The sequence below is a fragment of the Phymastichus coffea genome, unplaced genomic scaffold (genome assembly GCF_024137745.1).
Source record: "Phymastichus coffea isolate CEN01 unplaced genomic scaffold, Cenicafe_Pcof_1.1 PCOF00002, whole genome shotgun sequence".
NCBI lineage: Eukaryota > Metazoa > Arthropoda > Insecta > Hymenoptera > Eulophidae > Phymastichus > Phymastichus coffea.
This window is the reverse complement of record NW_026706813.1, coordinates 15,550,539-15,564,688: the sequence shown is the minus strand read 5'-3', so window position 1 is coordinate 15,564,688 and position 14,150 is coordinate 15,550,539. Positions and strand designations below refer to the sequence as shown.

Genomic DNA, 14,150 nt, shown 5'->3' with positions numbered 1-14,150 from the left:
AATGAATATTTAGAATTTCGTCCATTTTGTTGTAAGCAACAGACTAATATACACGATACTTTGCGCCAGCTGATGTATTTTCTGTTACTTTTTATTTTAGATTTTTCAGGAACTGAATGTTTTGACGTGTGAGCGCCGCGGTAGCTCTCGGTCGACTAATCACTGACTGACATTGCAGTCTATATACGAGGTGTGTTCAAAAAGTAACGAGAATTTTTAAATTTCGCGGGTTTGGAGAGTCCGCTTGTATAAAATTTTTTTTTATTATGTTGGTACACATGCCCCTGAAGTACGATAAAATTTTCAGCAATATTCATTGCTTACTTTTTAAGTGGCAGCCGCTAACGTTAGACGTGTTTTTCGAGCTCGGCGATTTTCGTTTGTGAAAAAAAATGGATCAAAGAATTTGTATTAAATTTTGCGTAAAAAATGAAATAAAGTGTAGTAAAGTTTGTCAAATGTTAACAAAGGCATATAGTGAGTCTGCTATGAGTAAAGCAAGGATTTATGAGTGGTATAAGCGTTTCCAAGATGGCCACGAAAACGTTGAAGATGACGAACGACCCGGACGCCCAAGCAAATCAACAACCGATGAAAACGTGAAAAAAGTGAAAGAAATGGTTATGAACGATCGCCGAATCACAATCAGAGAAGTCGCTGATGATGTTGGCATATCAGTTGGCTCATGTCATCAAATTTTTTCGAATGTTTTGGGTATGAAACGTGTGGCAGCAAAATTCGTTCCAAAATTGTTGAATTTCGAACAAAAACAGCGGCGAATGGAAGTTGCTCAGGAGTCGCTAAATGAAGTCAATAACGATGCAGAACTACTAAAACGTGTTATAACAGGTGACGAAACATGGGTTTACGGATATGATGTCGAAACTAAGGCTCAATCGTCCCAGTGGAGGCATTCTGGATCGCCAAGACCGAAAAAGGCTCGACAAGTGCGGTCGAATGTGAAGGTTATGCTCACTGTGTTCTTCGATTTTAATGGCATAGTGCATTATGAATTCTTGCCACAAGGTCAAACAATCAATAAGCAGTACTACCTACAAGTTTAACGTCGTTTGCGTGAAGCAATCCGAAAAAAACGCCCGGATTTGTGGCAAAACAATTCATGGCTTTTGCACCACGATAATGCGCCTGCTCACACTTCATTGCTTGTTCGTGAATTTTTGGCCAAAAATGAAACTGTAACGATGACTCAGCCTCCGTATTCGCCAGATATGGCTCCATGTGACTTTTTTCTATTTCCAAAAATAAAGAGAACATTAAAAGGCCGTCGTTTTACAAGCATAGATGACATTAAAAGCGAATCGCTGAAAGAGCTAAAAGCTATTACAAAGATCGAGTTTCAAAAGTGTTTCGAGGATTGGAAAAAGCGTTGGCATAAGTGTATTGTATCCGAAGGGGACTACTTTGAAGGCGACAACATTAATTTAGATGAATAAATAAATATTTTTTTCATAAAACGAAAATTCTCGTTATTTTTTGAACACACCTCGTATGCTACGTACTATATATATGCTATATACACCTCACGTGTTCTCACAAAAGTAAATTAACGCATTATTTATTTTTTTTTTAGTTTATTTTATTAGTTTATTTTACTTTATTTCATAAGTTTTACAAATTTTACAATGTTTTTTTCTTTTTTAATATTATTCTTTTAATTTTTTTGATCTCACCACCTTCGAGGGGCAAGTAGGTTTCCTGACCGTTAGTTGGGCCGTAATTAATATAACTTTTCGTCGAACATACTCGACATTCTTCACCGTCGGAATATTTCTCTGTAAAAAAAAATTTAATTATAATTTTTAATTTATATTTATTAATCATTTACTTATTTCTATAAGTTAAGTATTTACAGTAGCAGTCAAATCGAGTGGCACATCGACTTGTGCTTCTTCTCTTTGACAGCATGTGGATGTTGCTGTTAATGATGACGATCACGTTGCTGTTGATGACGATCACGTTGCTGGTGATGACGTTGACGTTGCTGATGATGACAACGATGATGATAATGTTACCGACGCTAATGATTTTGACGTCCATGTTGTTGATGATCTATCATGATGAGGGTTGACGATGGTCCAGCTGATGTATTTATGCTGGAAAACCTTCGTTTAACTTTCTCAGCAGGTTCATCTTGCTCTGCCTTGGCCAAGTCTACTTTTCGTTTCCGCTTCAATCGAGCGGATTCTTGCTGCCTCCTCATCGGGTCCGCTCGTTTACGTTGATGTAACTGCGCTTTCACGCGATCGTTGACAACCTTATCAATTTGATATGCGACTTGCTGCGCTCACATTCTGGCTGCTATTTATTTCTTGATCCACTGAAAAGAAAAAAAAGAGAAAAGACAATTAAATAATAATAAAAATATAAATTGATATAATTTTATATAAATCAATAATTAAAAACTTACTTGTTGAACTATAACCTTTATTTGCTGTATTTGTAAGGCCTGAGGACTGTTGTCGTCTACAAATCATTGTAACTGAAAATTATATGAAAATAAATAAATAAACATATATATATATATATAATGAGAAATAACTTACAGTTATTAATAATATAATTAATAGCCGATATAACGGCTCTCGTGCTACGGTCTGGACGATGGATTGGTAAGCTGAAATTGATTAAATAACACTATTATTAAAAAAAAATTCTAATATTTATTTAAATTATTTTTAAATTAATTAAAAATTGTACTTACATTTTCCAAAAATTGACAAGTTCTAATGTTTTCCATTTTTTATGAAATAAATTTATAAAAAATATATAAAAACTTTATACAAATTTTAAATATTAAAAAGAACACCACTTCACTATTAACAAATTGAAGTTTCCCTTAAGACTAACCATCGAAAATCCTACCGAACGCTCGCATTATTATCAGGTACGATTTTTTCTACAATATGCGTAACGCCACAGACGAGCGCAAACATTCTTTGAGTGAGATAGGACGTTTGCATTTTCCTCTAAAACTACATACATTACAGTAAAACAAATAATGTAGAATGTAATAGCAGTCCTATCCGTTATAAATAAGATAAGCTATGCACGTTCCTAGGTTATAGCTACACCTGAAAGTAGTGGAGAAGCTTGGTCATCCTTAAACCGTATATGATCTGCATTTGTGATAGACATAGTCAACATAAGATAAGAGGGTAGGTCGTTAGCATGGATGTTCTCTTTTTCTCTCTTCCAGAAAGAAGTGGAGAAGTTTGACCACCCTCAAACCAGCTGTGATCTACATTTGTGATAGATATAGTCAACTTAAGATAAGAGGATAGGTAGTAAGCATAGCTGCTCTCTTTTCTCTCTCTCTCTCTCTCTCTCTCTCTCTCTCTCTCTCTCTCTCTTTACATAGATTTAAGTGAAAATGACTAGGATAGCAGGCAAGGATTAGCTAGGATTCAAGCAAATATATAGCTCTCCTCCATGGAGAGAACTAAAATATCTCATCTAGGAGAGAATGGTCCCAAGCCACGCTAAGCTAGAGCGTGGGAGAGAGAGAGAGAGAGAGAGCGTGAGAATAAAAGCATACATTTACTACTATAGCAGCGAATCCCAAGCTAGAACTATAGACAGCATATGCTCATCTCCACGCACTGTGGTTCACGATTAGCTAGAGCGTAGGAGAAAGAGAGAGAGAGAGAGAGCACACATTTACTACTATAGCATCGTATCCTCAAGTTACGAGGGGGGGGTCAATAAGTCTTTACAAAAAGAAGGGAAAAAAAGTTATGCGTATGTAATTTTTTTTTATTTTTCAACATAATCTCCTTGAAGGTCGATACATTTTATTAAACGGCCTTCCAGTTTTTTTAAGCCATCAGAAAAATGTGATTTCTGAAAACCCTCAAAATAGACATTTGTTTCGGCGATGACTTCTTCATTCGACGTGAATCGTTGTCGGGCAAGCCATTTTTTGAGATTAGGAAATAAGAAAAAGTCACTGGGAGCCAAATCAGGCGAATATGGTGGATGGTCAATTAATTCGAACTTTAAATCGTTAATTTTTGCCATCGAAACTGCACACGTTTGAACTCGAGCATTGTCTTGAAGAAAGAGGCATTTTTTTTGTTCAAGTGAGGACGTTTTTCTCTGATTTTTTCTTTTAGCTAACCTAATAATGACGCATAATATTCCATACGCATCCCAGAAAACCGTGGCCATAATCTTGCCAGCTGACTTTACTGTCTTTGCCTTCTTTGGGGCTGATTCTCCTGCGGTTATCCATTGTTTGGACTGTTCTTTGGTTTCAGGAGTGTAGTGGTGTACCCATGTTTCGTCTACAGTTACGAGTCGACGCCAAAAGTCTTCCGGATTACGACGTATGCATGCCAAAAGAGTCTCAGAGGTGACCATGCGGGTTCGTTTGTTTTCAACAGTGAGCAAACGCGGCTCCCATCTTGCAGATATTTTTTTCATCCCCAATTTTTCATGCAAAATTGAAATGATTATACCCTTTGATACCCTTGTGGCCTCAACTAATTCTCGCAATTTTAATTTTCTATCACTCAACACCACATCGAGGATATTGTTGACCATTTTGGGCGTACTCGCTTCTACGGGGCGTCCTGAACGAGGTTCATCTTTTGTTGTTGTACGGCCGCGTTTAAATTAATTATCCCAGTTATAAACAGTTTTAAACACAGGGGCAGACTTGCCATGAACGGCGTTCAACTCAACTGTGATTTCTTTTGGTGTAAGGCCTTTCAAATGAAAATATTTTATCACCGTTCGAAACTTTGTTTTTTCCATTTTTTAAATAAACCAATAACTTTTTGTTGAACCAACGCTCACAAAAAAATAACTTAATGAATCAAGCTGAATCTTTGTACAATATCTAGTTAGTCTTATTGCTTGCCAAAAACATTATAATTTAAGCGTGACAAGCGCCATCTCTTGGATTTTGTAAAGACTTATTGCCCCCCTTGTATAACTATAGACAGCATGCGCTCCCTTCCTCCGCACCCTCGGGCCCTATGACAAATGTATGCGCGTGTAGCTAATATACACAATAAGCATCCTCTAAGGTACATGAGGCATTGGCTCTAGTGGTAGAGAGCTAGCCTGCCAACCCAGAAGACATCGGTTCGTTTCTCCGATTTGTCTCTTCATTTTTTTCAATCGTCGCTTTCTATTCATTTCATTTCACTGCATTCATTTTCAATATAGCAAATAAATTATCAATAATATTTATAACTTTTTTAAATTACATTTAATGGAATTAGACAGAAAGCAATAGGTAGGGTCCCTAAGGACTAGGAGCCCTAGGAACCTTCCTCAATATAAAACCCTTCCTCAAAAAAGTATAAATAATTATTATTATCATTAATAATAATTAACACAGAAGGGTTAGGCCATGGAACCAAATCGTTAAACCAGGGATTCCCACAAATATTGTTAATAATAATTATTAACAATAATAATATTTATTATTAACATGAAAGGGTTAATCCAGAGGACCACAGGGTTACGAACCTCCCGCAGGTGAGCTGAAACATACATTGCTATACTACTGAGGAGAATGAAGAAGAATATACTGAAAGTATAAAGTATATATTAGCAGAATATTTATTCGATTGAATAAAATTGTCGTGTGATGTAAAATTCATAAATAAAATATAAAAATTACAATATTCAGGTATTCGAAGTGATAAAATTAATTGTAGATAAGCTGTTATACGTACCTATATATATATATATACAGGGTGTCCAAAAAGTAACGATACACCTGAGAAATTTTCTAAGCCGGTTATTTTTTTAACCGGGTGAAGGTTGTTCTTGAAGTAACTTTTTACGAGGAATCCGATGGTAACCTTGGATTTGACCTTGAACCTCATTTTCAAGGTTATTTTGAGGTCAACCTCATTTTTTTAAATGGAAACCCCTATTTTTTATGGCGGAATCGGAAAGAGCGGAAAATTTTACGTCCAGATATTGAGGTATTGAGGTATGAGGTTGAGGTAACCCCTAGAGGTCAACTGGAGGTCAAAGTATGAATTCTTAAAAATCTCGCGAATTCAGTGGTTAAACAAAACAAACAAAAGGATAACCCCAGGTAACTTTCAACGGTGCTCTTTAATTTGTCCTTGAACCTCATTTTCAAGGTTATTTTGAGGTCAATCTCATTTTTTTTAATGTGTACCCCTATTTTTTATGGCGGAATCGAAAAAGTGAAGACTCTCACGTATGGATGAGTTGAGGTTTGAGGTTAATGTGACTTCTAGGGGTCAGATGAAGGTCAAACTGTGGCTTTGTAATATTACCGGGATTTTAGTGGTACAAGGAAGCAAGTAAAGGTCATGGAAACCCCCATTTTCGACAGCGGCAATCGAAAGAGCGGAAAATTTCACATCCAAATATCTACTTTGATCATAAGTTAAGGGCGAACTTAAAGTTTAAGGTCAGTCGAAGGTCATCCAAACTTAAAGACGCCCTAAAATTTTTTAAAGTTTTTTTCATAATGGAGAAGGGTATTTATTTAGTAATTGCCCATCGGAGATCCGTGACCTTGAATTTAACCTTCAACCTCATTATCAAGGTTTTTTCAAGATCAATTTTTTTTACTTTTAGCGTTACCCAGAAACAACGCCGTGGACGTAGTTAAATCTGTCCCTTTGGGGTACTTTATTTTCGTGAGTTCCCCTCGCCTCTCACGATCGAGGTACTTGATTTTCGTGAGTTCCCCTCGCCTATCAACAATGATTTTTTACGCTTATTTTCTTAATAACTTGATTAGCCGGTTAAACTTTTTAAGGTTACTATCCCATACCTATTCATTGAAAATCCACTAACAATTTCACTTGGTTCTATCCTTAGGAAATGTACTATGCCTAACTTTATCGTTTTGAGCTTATTCTTCGGGACAATTGCATTTTCAAAAATTAATATTTAAAAAAGCAACATATTTGAAAAGATTTTACCATTCGAAAATCTCCATAAAGCATTAGTGCATTAGTCGGACTGTAGTAGAACTTTTTTGTAAAAGTACTCAAATTATAATTTTCATTTTTTGAAAATATTTATTTGGGTTGCAAACTTTTTGTTTTTAATTCTGATTGATTTTTGAGTAAATTTCGATTGGCTGACTTAAAATGGAACGCCTCACTGAACGAGAAAAAATATCACTTCTTATGATGAGAGGCTGGGGTGGAGTAGAAAGATCTTACAGGGCAGTGAGAAATCTTTTTAATGAGACATCTCGGGTTAACCCATTAAGGCCCAGGCCAAACCTGGGAAAGATAGCGCCAAACTCACTATGTCAATCGTAGCTAAATCGTAAAAAAAAATACCCGTGTTTTTTCTTTTGCCATTTTTAATTGTTTATAAAAAATTATTTAAACAAATTATCAAAAAGTTATTATTTTCAAAAAACTGATAGCGGCAATCGATTCTACGGGAAAAAACATGAAAGAAATGTATATAACGTTTTTTTGTCAGACGTCAATTTGTTAGTGTAAAATGGCTATAAACAATTGCAAGTCTGTCAGGTACCTGTGTATACGCCAAATCCCAAGCAAAATCTATTGCCGATAGCGCCAAACTAACTATGCCAATCGTAGCTAAATCGAAAAAAAAAATACCCCTGTTTTTTCTTTTGCCGTTTGCAATTGTTTATAAAAAATTATTTAAACAAATTATCAAAAAGTTATTATTTTCAAAAAACTGATAGCGGCAATCGATTCTACGGGAAAAAACATGAAAGAAATGTATATAACGTTTTTTTGTCAGACGTCAATTTGTTTAAGAAAATAGGACAGAAAGCTTTGAATTTTCACAAATTGTACATTTGGAAATTTAACTAACATAGTAATTGTTGGGTTACGAAGTTGCAAAGAGTTTGCAAATTTTTTTTTCTATTGAAACCGTGTTAGAGATCACGTTTGAGTGGCGGGCTAACGGTTTTATGTAATATTATGGATTCAGTTTTCATTACAAAAGTTTTTAGTATAATTGGACATTTCTAGTATATTTATTTTACAGTTATTTGTTTTTGGAACAAATTGACATTTGACAAAAAAACGTTATATACATTTCTTTCATGTTTTTTCCCGTAGAATCGATTGCCGCTATCAGTTTTTTAAAAATAATACCTTTTTGATAATTTGTTTAAATAATTTCTTATAAACAATTGCAAACGGCAAAAGAAAAAACAGGGGTATTTTTTTTTTCGATTTACCTACGATTGGCATAGTTAGTTTGGCGCTATCGGCAATAGATTTTGCTTGGGATTTGGCGTATACACATGTACCTGACAGACTTGCAATTGTTTATAGCCGTTTTACACTAACAAATTGACGTCTGACAAAAAAACGTTATATACATTTCTTTCATGTTTTTTCCCGTAGAATCAATTGCCACTATCAGTTTTTTGAAAATAATAACTTTTTGATAATTTGTTTAAATAATTTCTTATAAACAATTGCAAACGGCAAAAGAAAAAACAGGGGTATTTTTTTTTTCGATTTACCTACGATTGGCATAGTTAGTTTGGCGCTATCGGCAATAGATTTTGCTTGGGATTTGGCGTATACACATGTACCTGACAGACTTGCAATTGTTTATAGCCGTTTTACACTAACAAATTGACGTCTGACAAAAAAACGTTATATACATTTCTTTCATGTTTTTTCCCGTAGAATCAATTACCACTATCAGTTTTTTGAAAATAATAACTTTTTGATAATTTGTTTAAATAATTTTTTATAAACAATTGAAAATGGCAAAAGAAAAAACACGGGTAATTTTTTTTTCGATTTAGCTACGATTGGCATAGTTAGTTTGGCGCTATCTTTCCCAGGTTTGGCATGGGCCTTAATGGGTTAATAGAACTCCAATTGCTGTGTCTACTGTTCAGAATACTATGTCAAGGTTTGTAAATTTTGGCCATGTCAGAAATCTATCTAAGTCAGGCAGACCACGCTCAGCAACAAATGAAGAGAATTTATTAAATGTTCTATTATCATTCACTGAAAATCCACATAATTCCATCCGCAGAGTTGCTCAAGAGCATGACATAAGTACATCGTCCGTACATATCATTTTAAAAACAGCAAAATTCCATCCGTTTAAAGTACACCTGGTTCACAAGTTGAATGAAGACGATTTCGATCGTCGTGTTGAGTTTTGTGAAGATATGATGACACGCATAATTGAAAATCCAAATCTTCCATCAAATATAGTTTTCTCTGATGAAGCAACTTTTCAACTTGACGGAACATTAAATCGACATAATTGCAGGTACTGGGCTGCGGAAAATCCATACTGGATGCGAGAAGATAAATCGCATTATCCGCAGAAGTTGAATGTTTGGGCTGGAATAGTGAATAATCGAATCATAGGGCCATTCTTTATTGATGGTAACTTAAACGCTCAAAATTATGAAGAGATGCTTCGTAATCAAATAGTTCCAGCAATTAGAAAAATAGTCGGAGACAACTTCGAAAATACATGGTATCAGCAGGATGGTGCTGCAGCTCACTATGGACGAGACGTTAGAATTTACTTAGATGAGGTGTTTGATAATCGGTGGATAGGAAGGAGAAGCACAATTGGATGGCCAGCTAGGTCCCCCGATTTGACGCCTTTAGATTATTTCTATTGGGGTTATCTAAAGGATCGGGTATACAAAACTAAACCCCAAAACTTGGACGAATTACGTCAAAGGATCATACACGAATCAGCTCTCATTCCCACTGAAATGATCCAAAATGCTGTTGATGCTTTTTACCACCGATTAGCTTACTGTCAAGAAGTGAACGGTGAACAATTCGAGCACTTAAAATAAGATGTGCTGATGTAAGATAAATCATACGTGAGAGGCCAGGGGAACTCACGAAAATCAAGCACCCCGATCGTGAGAGGCGAGGGGAACTCATGAAAATCAAGCACCCCGATCGTGAGAGGCGAGGGAAACTCACGAAAATCAAGCACCCCGATCGTGAGAGGCGAGGGGAACTCATGAAAATCAAGCACCCCGATCGTGAGAGGCGAGGGGAACTCACGAAAATAAAGCACCCCAAGGGGACAGATTTTACTACGTCCACGTCGTTGTTCCTGGGTAACGCTAAAAGTAAAAAAAATTGATCTTAAAAAAACCATGATAATGAGGTTGAAGGTTAAATTCAAGATTACGGATCTCCGATGGGCAATTACTAAATAAATACCCTTCTCCATTATGAAAAAAACTTTAAAAAATTTTAGGGTGTCTTTAAGTTTGGATGACCTTCGACTGACCTTAAACTTTAAGTTCGCCCTTGACTTATGATCTAAGTAGATATTTGGATGTGAAATTTTCCGCTCTTTCGATTGCCGCTGTCGAAAATGGGGGTTTCCATGACCTTTACTTGCTTCCTTGTACCACTAAAATCCCGGTAATATTACAAAGCCACAGTTTGACCTTCATCTGACCCCTAGAGGTCACATTAACCTCAAACCTCAACTCATCCATACGTGAGAGTCTTCACTTTTTTCGATTCCGCCATAAAAAATAGGGGTACCCATTAAAAAAAATGAGATTGACCTCAAAATAACCTTGAAAATGAGGTTCAAGGACAAATTAAAGAGCACCGTTGAAAGTTACCTGGGGTTATCCTTTTGTTTGTTTTGTTTAACCACTGAATTCGCGAGATTTTTAAGAATTCATACTTTGACCTCCAGTTGACCTCTAGGGGTTACCTCAACCTCATACCTCAATACATATCTGGACGTAAAATTTTCCGCTCTTTCCGATTCCGCCATAAAAAATAGGGGTTTCCATTTAAAAAAATGAGGTTGACCTCAAAATAACCTTGAAAATGAGGTTTAAGGTCAAATCCAAGGTTACCATCGGATTCCTCGTAAAAAGTTACTTCAAGAACAACCTTCACCCGGTTAGAAAAATAACCGGCTTAGAAAATTTCTCAGGTGTATCGTTACTTTTTGGACACCCTGTATAATGAAATGGTGAAATATTAGAAAGTTTGTGATCGAAAAGAATAAATGAGATACGTGAGGGTTTTATTTTAAATGTATTTTGGAACGTAAGTTTTTCCTTTGCACCTTTTTCTACAAAAATATATATTTACCATTTTTGTATAAAATATGATTTAAAAATTATAAATTTAGCACGGGACTACTAACAACCATATCAATAGATAATCTTACGTGATATTCGTTATTTGTATCATTTAGCAATTCTTCTACAGACATTCTATCATTATTTACAGGAACAAACAAATCAGATAATGAGCTAGACCCTAGAAAATGATTATTGGCAATAAATTTGACAGTGTGATGTACTCGTATTAGCATTAAGCAACAACAATATTTATATTTTTATTTGATTGGAACTTACATTTTGTTCTTGCGCAGATCCAAGATCATCATTATCTAATGATGCAAATTAATTACGTTCTGAGCTTTGACAAGATTCTACTTCTTGATGAAATTCTGTTTTGCAAAATTGATGCTACATGCTGTAATAAGAGAATAAATATTTTCTTAATAAAATATTATTTTGTCATGCCATGCTTAATATTTAATTCATACCCTTCTTGCCAATTCACTTCAACACTAGAATTTGAATTAGACTCTCTTCTTCCTCGTTGCTGGCAATATCTTATTGTTCTTGACATTTCCGCAGTAGGATCTAATCTTCCTAAGTTGTAATAAACCATAACATGCAGTAATTGGTCTGAAATATTATCATATACACTTTAAGCATTGTTTGACTAGTCAATAACATATGTATAAATATTTAATAATTATATTTTATTCTATGATCTATACAATATTACATTTTAACTTAGATTATAGAAAAATTATGATATCTAATTATATTATATATATTCACACTAAATAATTCAGTATTATTGTAAATATTATAAATATTGTAAACATAAGTTTTGTAAATACAATTGTGATATAGAATATTTATGTGTAGAATATTTATTTAATGACTATTATGAGAAATATTTCCTATATGTACAACATACGTCAATTATAACAGTTTCTTCAAATAAATTATTTAAAAAATTGAGTTGTATTGCATATAAAGTTAATTTTTTATTTCATTACGTGTGAAAAAATAATTTCTGAAATTATATGTACTTTCATTCAGGATTTGATCACAAAGATATATAGACGGACCAACACTGCGCTCTACCCGACAAGTTAAAATATTAATCAATAAGTTTAGTGACAGTTAAATTAAAAATTTAATTTAATAAACACTCAAAGAAAAAGAAAACAACGACCGGAATGGTCACTCAGTCAGGAGATCACAACACAACTGCTAATAAAAACAACGAAAATTGGAAAATCCTAAACAACAAAAGGGAAAGAAACAGCCCAAAAAACCAAACCCAAAACAAAAAATAAGCACAATTATCGGATTACTGGCTAAGTAACACAAGAAACAGTTACGAAATACCTCATGAAAATAAAGAAAATGATAGTGCAGAAGAAAAAGTTTCGTTTACAATGTAGAGAATATCAAACCGTTAGAAAATCTACTAAACTAGCCTAAGAAAATTACACCTTAAAAGTGATAGGACTAAACAAAATTAAAAATCAATCAACAACTTCCGAAAAATATTTGCTAATTTGTATTGAAAGAAAGATACACGCAATTTCACACTTACTAATGCAAAGAAGAAAAAGATTTCAAAGTTATATTAAGAAGTATTAACCTGTCAGTTGATATAGACAATATAGTATAAAAAAACTATAGAAGAATATGGATATAAAGTATTAAGTATTTATAAGACAAGGTATCGCATCACAAAACTACTATTGCCGCTATTTACAGTTGAAATTGAACATGATTATAAAAACTAGGAAATTTATAAAGTAAATCAACTATTAAACACGGTAATCAAATTCGAACCGAACCGAACGATGAAAGAGAAATTCCTCAATGACAAAAATGCAAAGAATACGGGCACAAAAATAACTACTGTTACAAAAGTGCTGTTTATGTGAAACGTGCTAAACAACACCAAATTAAAGAATGTTCAATTAAACAAAAAATAAAAGAAGGAATATATATAAATTATAAAGGAAATCACACCGCAAACTATATATATGCAGAGGCATATTGAATTAAAAGCATTGTTAATAGCATTTTTAATCTATGAAAATATAGATATCATATTGATATCAGAAATACATTTTACAAGTAAAAACTATCTTAATATACCAAACTACTCTGTATAATAAAGCACACGGAGGTACTACGATTATAATTTAAACAAAAATAAACCACTACATACACACTTAAACTAATGAAATCTATTTATAAGCAACCAGTGTAATCATCAAGGATAAAGACAGACCGATCAATATCAACTGTTTACTGTCCTCTAATAAAAGAATTACAAAAGAAAACCGGACTGGCTTTATCAACATACATGGAAATCGCTTTATAGTAGGATGTGATTATAATGAGAAGCATCCATAGTGGAGAATAAGATCATCAACACCGATATATAATAACTATATTCCGATATCCACTGAAGAACCAACATACGAGGTCTGTCCGGAAAGTATCGGGCCTACCTTTATATTTTCTCACTAGCGTTATTCTTTATCATCTGGTGGGTGGTATCCTTGAAAGTAATACCCACTTGATTGACTAACACGGTTCCATCGATGTTTCTACTTTTCAAAACAGTCCTGAAACTCACTTTTAGGGATAGCCTTAAGTACACTCGTCGCATTGTTTTCAACCGTTGTTTTGTCATCTAATCGGTGTCCTTTGAGTGGTTTTTTTAGTTTTGGAAACAGCCAAAAGTTACAAGGGGCTATGTCGGGACTGTATGGAGGTTGACGAAACAATGCGATATTGTGTTTGCTCAAAAACTACTGCACAAGATTGGATGAATGCGCTGGCGCATTATCGTGATGGAGAAGCCAGTCACCACTTTCCCAAAAGTGCGGCCGTTTTCTTTTTACTGCATCAGGCAAACGATTTAAAATTAGAACGTAGTATTCTTTATTGATTGTTTGACTTGTTGGTGCATTTTCGTGATGTACAACATCTTCACAAGTGAAAAAAACAATCAACATTGACTTAACATTGCTCCGACTTTGACGTGCTTTTTTTGGTCTTGGCGATTCAGAATGCTTCCCCTGTGAAGATTGTTGTT

The 14,150-nt window shown here is 34.4% G+C and overlaps 1 protein-coding gene across 1 annotated transcript in view; it reads right to left on the bottom strand.

The window, feature by feature from the left end:
• The window catches only part of LOC131663122 (extracellular sulfatase SULF-1 homolog), a 566,756-nt gene that overhangs the window by 150,539 nt on the left and 402,067 nt on the right, over positions 1–14,150 (bottom strand). The gene's annotated exons all lie outside the window — the stretch shown is intronic.